This window comes from Hylobates moloch, unplaced genomic scaffold, assembly GCF_009828535.3.
Source record: "Hylobates moloch isolate HMO894 unplaced genomic scaffold, HMol_V3 SCAFFOLD_6, whole genome shotgun sequence".
NCBI classification, from domain to species: Eukaryota; Metazoa; Chordata; class Mammalia; order Primates; family Hylobatidae; genus Hylobates; species Hylobates moloch.
Genome location: NW_026652281.1, coordinates 37,754,854 through 37,764,846, shown reverse-complemented (window position 1 = coordinate 37,764,846; position 9,993 = coordinate 37,754,854). Strand labels below are relative to the sequence as shown.

Sequence of the window (9,993 nt, the reverse complement as noted above, 5' to 3'; positions counted from 1 at the left end):
AAACTAGATGTGCTTAAATGTCTTGGTCATTGAACATTGTAACTAGGAAGGTGCCTCTGATACACAAGAGGGTTATAGACAATGGCAAAGGAAGGTGAGGAATGGTTTCTCACACTTGCAGCAAATACTCTTGTAGGTCACTCCACATAGCTGAAATCTGGGTCTGCTGGCCTATGAACCCCTGTGGGACTAAGGAATATGTAGGTATCTGCTCTGTGTTCTATACCCATCCTGGTCTCACATGACACACTTTCTCATTTCTTCTCTAGACAGATATTTTTGAAGCTAAGTATAGATATTTAGTTAGTAAGTATAGAAGTTAGTAAGATATTTTGAAGCTAAGTCTGTGATATTTGTTGACTGTCATATGCTGTGTACACCATCTAAAATGCAATCAAGAAGTTTAAAATGTATAGGGTAGCCTCTCATGAACACCTTTTTCCCTAACCTTACGCCCCCCTTCTCAGGTCTGTATCTCTCTCTCTCTCTCTTTTTTTTTTTTTTTTTTTGACGTGGAGTCTTGCTCTGTCACCCAGGCTGTAGTGCAATGGCGCGATCTCAGCTCACTGCAATCCGCCTCCAGGGCTCAGGTGATTCTCCTGCCTCAGCCTCCTGAGTAGCTAGTATTACGGGTGTGTGCCATCACGCCTGGCTAATTTTCAGGTCTGTCTCTCTTTGTGATGCCACACACACCTTTTGGGATACTATGTCCCTACTGATAGGAAACCTTTGCTGTATGATGCATTCGACTTCTCTCTGTGGAATATTTTTACAGATCTGAGTGATTCAGCCTAAAATAACAACCCAAGGGTTCTAAAAGTCTTTGTACCAGTGGTTGTCATAAAACTTGTCCAATTATCATTCTAATTTCTAGTAGGTAGTGGTGGAAACACACACACTCACATGTATGTATGGAAAGTATAAATATTGGTTTTTATGAAACAGCTTAATTTCAACTCGTAAGGAAGAGATGTTCTTAGCAGCCACAGGATTTGCAAGGCTAGCAATCTCACAATGACATACTTAATATTGTCATTATGTAGATCAGTGCTAATTCCTTTCCTTTATTCCCAAATTACACTTTCAATTTTATCCTATTGTATCTGCTGGGAATGGAAAACAAACTCATTGTCAAACACATATCTCTTAAGGGCTGTTCCTTTCACTGTAGGAAGTTCCAGTAGAAGCTCTGAAATTTATTATTTTAAGGTCTAAAATAAATTTTTATCTAGGAGATATCCCGCTCAGACTTTCTTTTCCTTCTTTTTCTGTGAGGGAAGGGGAACATAATATCTTTCTTTCAATTACAAAGTTACACTTAGGAATTAGTGAGTGGTCATGTTTTCTATCATGCAGAGCAAGTCAATCTATAGAAGTAAGGAGAAGAGTGAATGGACAGAGGAAAAGAGCCATGAGGGCATTGTAGATCCTGGGACTAGCAGTTCTCAAGACCCAGCTGTACTTCTGCCCTTTTTAGGACTGGATTGTTCTCTTCCTTTTATTTCACCAAGATATCATAGTATCTCTTCAATCAATTTCCTTACTAATTAAGGTTAATTCAAATTTGCTATATGTCACTTGCAAGCAAAGGAAACCTCAGTAGAAGACAAAACTAATCAAGGAAATTCATTGTGGTCTCATACCACTTAGTCCTATTTAAGAAAAGGTAAACATAATGATTTAGATAGGTGTTGCAGCATGCTAGCTCAGAATGTTAGTATGGTTGCTTCCTGTGCATTTTGCTCCCTCTTAACATTCACTGCTATCCAAGAGCTGGTTTTCTTCCTCTTGCCTATAACAAAGCAGATGGAAAGTCAAATCCGAAAGGAAGATTCTGATATGTAGGCTTGCAGAGCCAACTTTCCCACCTCATAGACTAGAGGAGTTGGCAGAGGGCAGCACAAAAGTAGAGTATCTCCAACATAGAGCAAAGAGATATGGAAGAATAAAACCAGTGGTCTTTGAGGAGGGAAGGATAAGGAATACTATCTGTCACCAATACCAATAAGCAGAGTGGAAGGAAAAGCAATTACCAAATGGATTGAAGAATTGGCACAACCTATGTCATCAACCTAAAGAAAACCGAGGGTTCAATAATCTTGGGAACTTCCTAGACCCTAAACAGGAGGAGGGGCATTTTGACACCTTGTATGAGGATGGAGGCATGCAGGAGAGCACCTTGCCCCTGACCAGTGGGGAACAGAACAGAACCAGTTGGATATATCTCTATACTGGGACATCAACCAACACACCACTCCTTCTACAGAGGACAGCCAGTGCCCAATGCAAAAAGAAGAATCCAAGATTTCAACCACTTATTTGTGAAACTAAAATCTTGCACAAGAGAAAACTTAGAGTTTACCCCTGAAAAACTACAACTTCCCAGAAAAAGAGAGAGAAACAAATAAGAGCTGTTTTCAAAACAGAAACCTACCAATTGATAGTTGGTTTCTGCTTCTTACATTTCTGTTTTCCTGATTATCTTTACTACCCACTGTCATGGAAGAGTTAACTATAATATCAATTATTCAGGCATTGACAGTCTAATTTCCTTCCTTCATCGTGCCTTTCTTGGGATTTCCCAAGGCCTCTTATTTACTTGTCATCTTGAAATAACACAAACATAGAGTTTTGTGAGATCATTCAAAGCTTGGCTTCCTCTTCACACCACCAAGGGCAATGAAACCACATGGAATCTCCCCATGTGACAAATTTCTACTTTGCCGTGACTTATATAATTTGTATACACAGTAAACAGGAGGTATCACAGCAAAGGTCAACCTTGCTGATACTACTGAAAGGTCTGTATTTCAGCATCTTAATTTATTAGTGGTAAGTTCCTTGGAGCTCTAGATTTTATTCTGGACAACTCCTCCTTCTTTTCCAAAAAAGACATCTGAACTCTTTTGTTTACCTCTCTTTTCTTGCCAACTATTTTTCTCTACAAACTTTCTTTTTAACTTAGATCCCTGGAGCCTATTACCCAAGATTAGCAGCCTAAAGACCATGTTTATTCTCTGTCCTGGGGTATTTGAGTTGGTGGCCAGAGGAGTGTCAAGAATGGTTTAGTTGAGCTGATTCTATGTATGGGAAAGTAATAGGAAAGATGGTAGCATGTTGTTAGAGCAGGTAGTCAGACAGACATGAGCAGGGCAGGAGAGGAACCCCCACAACCAGGAATGTCAGGCAACCATCAGGGGATAGTCAAGAGGTTGTTAAACTGCTTCTCTAAAATAATAATTGGCTGCAGCCAGTGTCAGGGAAAGGCAGTCTTCCAAAAAAAAAAAAATTAGAAAACTGAAGCTTGTGATCAGCAGCTTCCAGTTAAGATCTCAGGAGTTTGATGAGCAGGCTCAAGAATGAGCACTAAGAGGCAAAATTGCAGAGTTTAACTGGTCTATAACCTTCTAGGAAAACATGACTGCTAAGGGAAAACACCTCAAATGAGCATGTGCACAACCTCAGGAAACACATGTGCACACGGCCCCGCCCCAGTGCTGCCAGGCCACTGTGCATACAGACAGCCTGCCCAAAGAAAAAATCAAGGGAGGAGAGACACAAATCCAAGAACCATGCCAGTGTATAAAACCCAAAGTCAAGTGTCAAACAGGGAACTTGGATTTCTAAAGTTGACTGCTTGGCTCTTTTCCAAGTGTACTTTACTTCCTTTCATTCCTGCTCTAAAACTTTTTTTTTTTTTTTTTTTGATGTCTAACCAAGTAACTGGTACGTATTTATTTGTATACAATAGAAGGTCATGAAAATTCTCTGTTGGGGATCACATCCCTGTTGCTTTCACACATAAATAAGTATTACTCTGAAGAGGAGAATATTAGTTATGTCCTGATTAATGCAATACATACTTCCTTTGGCAGATATTTCCTCTGCTTTAATAGACAATTTCAGAAAGACATGTTAAGGGTGGAAAATCACACAATACTAAGGATCTGAAGACCATAAACATCACATATGTTGAGTTTGCTTTTAGTTTTGTTTCCAACAGCTCTTAACCAATGTCCCTGGCTGTAATCTAGGTGCTAGAAGCATTGCAAATCCTTGAAAGTGTTTAAGATGAAAGAGCAATACACTTAAGATCTTCAAAAGTTTACATTAACAGAATAAGCATTCGCTCCTTTTAACACACACAACTAAATTAACAAATGAAATGTGTCTACTTTTATATATGCCCATAAAGCAGACAGACCTAACATTGAAATTTACTATTTTAGATTTTCACTCCTTTAAGAGCTATCAATATAGACACAAAAGATAATTCACATTTGAAAAACTACCTACCTGAAGAACAGAACCCTTAAGAGGAAAAAGAAAAAGCCATTTTACAGAGTGCAACTGAAATAGGGGAGAAAAAAAAATTATATCAATGTGGCAACAAGCTTCCTGCCAAAACTTTTATTGGTGACATTTGAAAAATAATTTTCTTAAAATACTATTAACGAACGTATGTTGTGTTTCTCTATTTTTACTAATAGTTAGACTACAAACTAATGTTCAGCTCAAATAAATATGTAAGATATGAAATCAGGTACTAATGTATCAACTTATTCTGCAGGATAAACCTCCTCCATACCACCCCCAGGATTACAGTTTTTCTTCTGTTTAAAACTAGGATGTTCAGTAGAAATGGGTTTCTATTTGCAGAATTATTACAAACCAGTTTCCTCCCACAAATAGCTAATATCTAAGACCAAACTATCTAACAGGAATAGAAAGAGAACACTCAGTTTTGAATGCAAATAGAAAAGGCTCCTAAGAATGTTCTTTATAGGCCACTGCTTGTTTTCAGTAAAAATAACATTTTCTTAAAACTTTTCAATCTCATTTTTAATAGCTTGTACTTTTTAGCTATTGGCAAAGCTTTTTTATTCCTTCTTAAGCATTTGCTCAAGTGTTAAACTAGCTTAGTTTACCAAAGTAACAACTTTTTTTCTGTGGTATACTTCAAAAATTAGTCACACTACAATGTAGTGTGTTCAAATTAAACAGATGTATACAGTTAAAACAATTAGTGTAGTCTCTATAAACAATTTCTGTTCTGGGATTTATATGTAGAGGTAACGTTTACTTCAGAATAAAACATTGACAAACAGGGAAGGAAGAGAATCAGAACTTTCACAGAGCTGTACTTGACCATATCTTATAGACAAAGCAGAATTACAATGCATGTAACAAAAACGTTAAAAGTTTTTTTTTTTTTAAAGTTGATAGTTAAACAAATACGGTATGTAACAATTTTCTACTTTATTTCAGTACAATTTTCAACATACACTCTACTATTTCTCAAGGTATTTGAAGACTTAAAACAAAATTTCTATAGACTACTTGCAAACAGTAAAATTTAAGTAAAATGCTTAGATTCTTATTTGAAAACAAAAATCAGGTAAAAAAATGGTAGGTACAACTTCTGCTCTGCTGTAATCTTACTTCATATTTATTGTTCCTTTTCTTCCTTGAGTCTGTCATTCTTTTCTTCATTATTTTCCATGGTCTCTTCTTCATCTCCAACAATCCCATCCCCTTGGTATTTGTCATGAGTCCATTTAGGACTGCTACCTGATTTTTTGAAGTTAGAGCACCCTCTGCCACGTTGAAAAGTACCACGACCTCTTCCTCTTTTGATCCAATAATCCACACCATCATCTCTGTCATCATGCAAAAGTACTTCTTGCTCTTTGGGGTATATTCTGAATCCCATTCCTCTTCCTTCGGTCTCTTTTAAAAAGTAGTATTTGAGTTGTTTGGACCCATATTTGTCCCAGGAAAAACTCCTCTGTCTCTTCCTCTGCCTCTAATTCGAAAAAAGGTTCCTCATGGTTGGCTAACTCCTGCAAAGCCTGAGTATTCTTTCATTTCTTGGTGAGTTTTAAATTCTTCTTCTCTTTCCTTCTTACTCTCCTTTTCTTCTCTAGAACTGGGAGAAGAAGGTGATGGTGAAGAGGATGAAGATCGAGAATGATCTTGCTCTCTACTTTTATGTTTACTGTCATCTTACAAGATTTGCATTCCTTGTAATCTTTTGGAGTTTTTTCCTGCTTTCTTGATCCACTGGATTCCCTGGGACCCTTGGAATCTCCCCGTTCTTTACTACTTTCTTTTCTACAGGGATCAATGTCATGCTGAAAGTCAGCAGAGCCACACCTTAATTTTTTATCTCCCTTTTGATTTTCTTCTTTAAAAACTCTCTCTTCCCCTGCTAAACGGGTATGCTTCCTCAGGGTACTTGGTGAGATGTCAATTCTCCTGTGTATTTCAGGTCTTTTGCCGAGCACTATGTTCTTCAGTGGCTTTCCGATGTGAAGTAAACCGCTTGTTTAGGGTCATTGCAGCTGACTTGAAGTATTGCTCTTTAACATGATGAAACAAGGACATAATGTGTTAAATAAATGACCGTGAAGTGCTTTTGCTGGCCTATGGCAACTTCATGTGGTCAAAGATGGATCAGAATTCTTGCTCCTTCTTGATAGAATGGACAAGTGTACTAGCAAGCAGCCTGTCTTTAGTCAAGGAAGTAGGTCTGTTAGAATCATCAAGAGGAACAGGTGCCATTTTGAGTTTGACTTCAGGACGATGAGAATCACCTGCTGTCATTTTGATCCTAAGTGGGCTTTCCTCTCTGAAGGTAGACTTTTCTCATGCATCCAGATTCTTGTGTAGAGAGGGATTGTAATCAAAGAGGTCTTTGAGCTTTTCAGACTTTACCTGCTCAGGTGACTGAGTTTCTTTCTTTACTGTTATTCTTTCAGAATTTTTGTCTTCTTCTTTGGGCTTATCTTTTGTAGTCCTAGGCCTTTCCACTACATATCCAGCCTCTTTAAGTTTATATTTTTTTTCTTCTCTAAATCCACCACTTTCTCTATTGCCTTTCGTTGAAACTTTGGACTTGTACTTGAGTCCTTCCTCCTCAGTATTCCAGTGAGATGTAGTAGCAAAACTTTTACCCTGATCTGCAAGGACTGACTTCCTGAATTGTCTATAATCTTCTGTCTCCTCTGTGTCATCCCCTTCTGAATCATTAAACTTTTGTTTTCCAGACTATCACTGAAGTAATCTAGAGCTTCCTGATCTTCTCATTCTCCCTCTACTCTCCCTTTCTCTGATCCTTTCTCTTTTGAAGCCTCTTTATCTCTGGCATTACCCCTATCAAGCAGGAATACTCTAGACTCTTCATCTGTGAGCCTTTTTAAGAACTTCCCAGTCTTTGCAGTTTCCTGATCTCCACCATCAGGATAAAATGAGGAATGGCCCCTAGACTCATCTCTTAGAGCATTCTGTGGTGCGATTGTCTTTGCAGGACTTCTTCCTGAAGGGATATGATGAATTGGACTATTCTGAGAAGGACTGTATCGACTAGATCCATTTCCAACAGAACCAGGCCCAGACCTTTCAGGACTATGCTGAATGGATTGTGAATGCTGAGAAGGAGTATTTTTTGCAGAGTGAACTGTACTGAGCATGGGAGCATCAGAGCAAGATGAACTCTGACTAGGTGAAGGACTATGGGGTGATCTGGGACTATTATTATAAGCTGTAAAGCCAGGCCAAATATCACTGGATGTGACTGATGACTTATTAAATTCATCGATAGACTCAGATGGATCATGTTCAAATGTATCTTTCAGTTCCTCCTGTGCTTTACTTTTCAATGGACTCTCTTCTTGGGGTTCCCCTTCAGCTTTTTTGGTTTTTCCTGAGACCCTCGTCTTTTAGAAACAGGAGATTTGCTATATGGAGATGAAGAACGAGAAGAGGATGAGCTTGGAGACCTAGAAGAGCTATGTGACCGTCGAGATCTGCTTCTGGATCTTTGAGAAGAAATGAATCTTCTTTTTGGACTCCTGGAATGTGAATAACCTCGTCTAGGACTCCTAGAGTGCCTTGTATTCCAGACAGGTCTATAACCACCTCAGTGACAGCTACCTCCGCCTCCTTAATAATATCCTCTACCCCTTCCTCTGTACCCATAAGGTCGTTTCATTCCTCTATTATTTCTGTAATTACGACGATCATCTCTAGAATACATACGATCTCTACTACAAGACCTTGAATATGTTCTGGAACGAGACCTAGAACTGTATCGCTTCCTTCTAGAATGAGATCTTGATCTTGATCAAGAACTAGACTGTGATCTAGACTTTGACCTTGAAGAATGTGATCTAGAATTGGAGCGACCCATTTCTTTTCTCCTTGGGTTTATGTAGGATCAAGAAGTCAAGTAAAAATTCTTCCTGGAGAGAATGTTCTGAGAAATTAAACTCTGAATTCAAATTCCTGACACACCGAATTGCGGTTCCGGGGGTTTATTTCTGTTGCGACTACACAGCGGCCATTTCCCGGCTCAAGAATGCAAGGAAAACCATAGAGGTATCTTCGACGCGCTAGGTCAGCTCTGTCACTTCCTCCTGTTCTAAAACTTTTTAATAAGCTTTCACTCCTGCTCTAAAACTTGCCTCAATCTCTTTCTCTGCCTACGCCCTTTAGTCAAACTCTTTCCTCCTAGGAGGCAAGAACAAAATTGCTGCAGACCTGTAGGTATTCACCACTGGTAACAATGTGACATTATTTTCCCGTAGTTAACAGGAGCATATGGGAAAATGCAATGCTTTCTGAGCTAGAAGATATGGGTTCTCTTCCTCAATCTACTACAAACCAGCTGTGGCCTCTAGAAAAGTGTGAAATTTCCCTAGGCTTCATGGAATCATATACATTTTGAGCTAGAATAACCATCACATTTTGTAATTGAGACCCAGAGGCCTAAAGTGCTTTGCCTGAACTCCTACCACTAAACAAAGGGAGACCACCAGACCAAAGCATTTAAAGACTTGGAGGTGAGAGAGTATGACTAATTTAAAAAACAAATCTCTTGTTATTCTGCCAACAGCCAACTGCCTGAAGTCAGATTGGGCATGAAGGCCAATTAGTTGTTATCCATTAGTTATGAAACTTGGATAAATGTTTTGCTGCATGTGATAACAAATAAGTAACTTAATTCTCTAAAATATGTTTAAATTTATCTAGGTTAATTCAAGTAAAATATCCTGAAGACTGTGAGAAGGTTTCTAGTGCCCATGAAAAAACTGAACCACCAATGCATACATCACAGATTTCAAAATGGGAAAATGAATCACCAAAGGGAATGAGTTTAAGAACAAAGTCTAAGATGATACTGAATTTTGATAGGCAGAAGCAGAAACTCTCAAGAAAACTAGAAATCATTATCAGAAAAGTAATAAAAAGAAAGTAACCAAAAAAGAAAGCAATCAAAAAGAAAGACAGAATCTACGTTTGCTGGGCATTTACCATGTGTCAAGTATCACGTTTTACACTTTCTCATGTTTTCTCATATAATATTCAAAGCAACTTAAGAGGTTCAGATGGTCAACCTCACTTTGTAAATGAAAAACATAGTTAAGAGAGGTAAAGTGACTTGTCTAAGGTCATGGCTAGTATATGGTAGAGCCATTATTCAAATTCAGATTCATCTGTTTGACGCAAAATACTATGGTTTTGCACGATAACTCTCTTGCATTTAGAGCCAGAAGGGGTAGAACGGGTAGAAACAAATAAAACACTGGTTTAACTTTTTTTATTTCTTGTTGATATTTCTATTAATAGCATACACCTCCTTTCTTCTTCAAAATATGTTTATATACTTATTCAGTCTTTCTTCTTTTTCCCTCTGTCCATCTTCCTAAACATACCTGCATTTCTATATTACTCCTTTGTATTTCTCCAAAAATTATTCTTTCTTCTTCCTCCTTCTTTACTCATTCAAGATTTAGTAGCTTGGACTTCTTTTTAAGAAAAGAAGATACTATAACCATATTGACAGTTTAGTAACATTATTCTGAATACAATAATCTCAACAGTGACTACAAATAGAATATTAGATAGAGGGATATTTCTTTTGAGGCTCTTCCTGAATGCTATTAAACTCCAAATGTTTGAGTTTCACGCTCACCAAGATAACATCAGTTC

At 38.0% G+C, this 9,993-nt stretch overlaps 1 pseudogene; it reads right to left on the bottom strand.

The window, feature by feature from the left end:
• Window positions 1–5,449: 5,449 nt before the first annotated feature.
• On the bottom strand, window positions 5,450–8,229 carry LOC116470527 (bcl-2-associated transcription factor 1-like; annotated as a pseudogene).
• Between the last annotated feature and the right edge of the window lie 1,764 nt (window positions 8,230–9,993).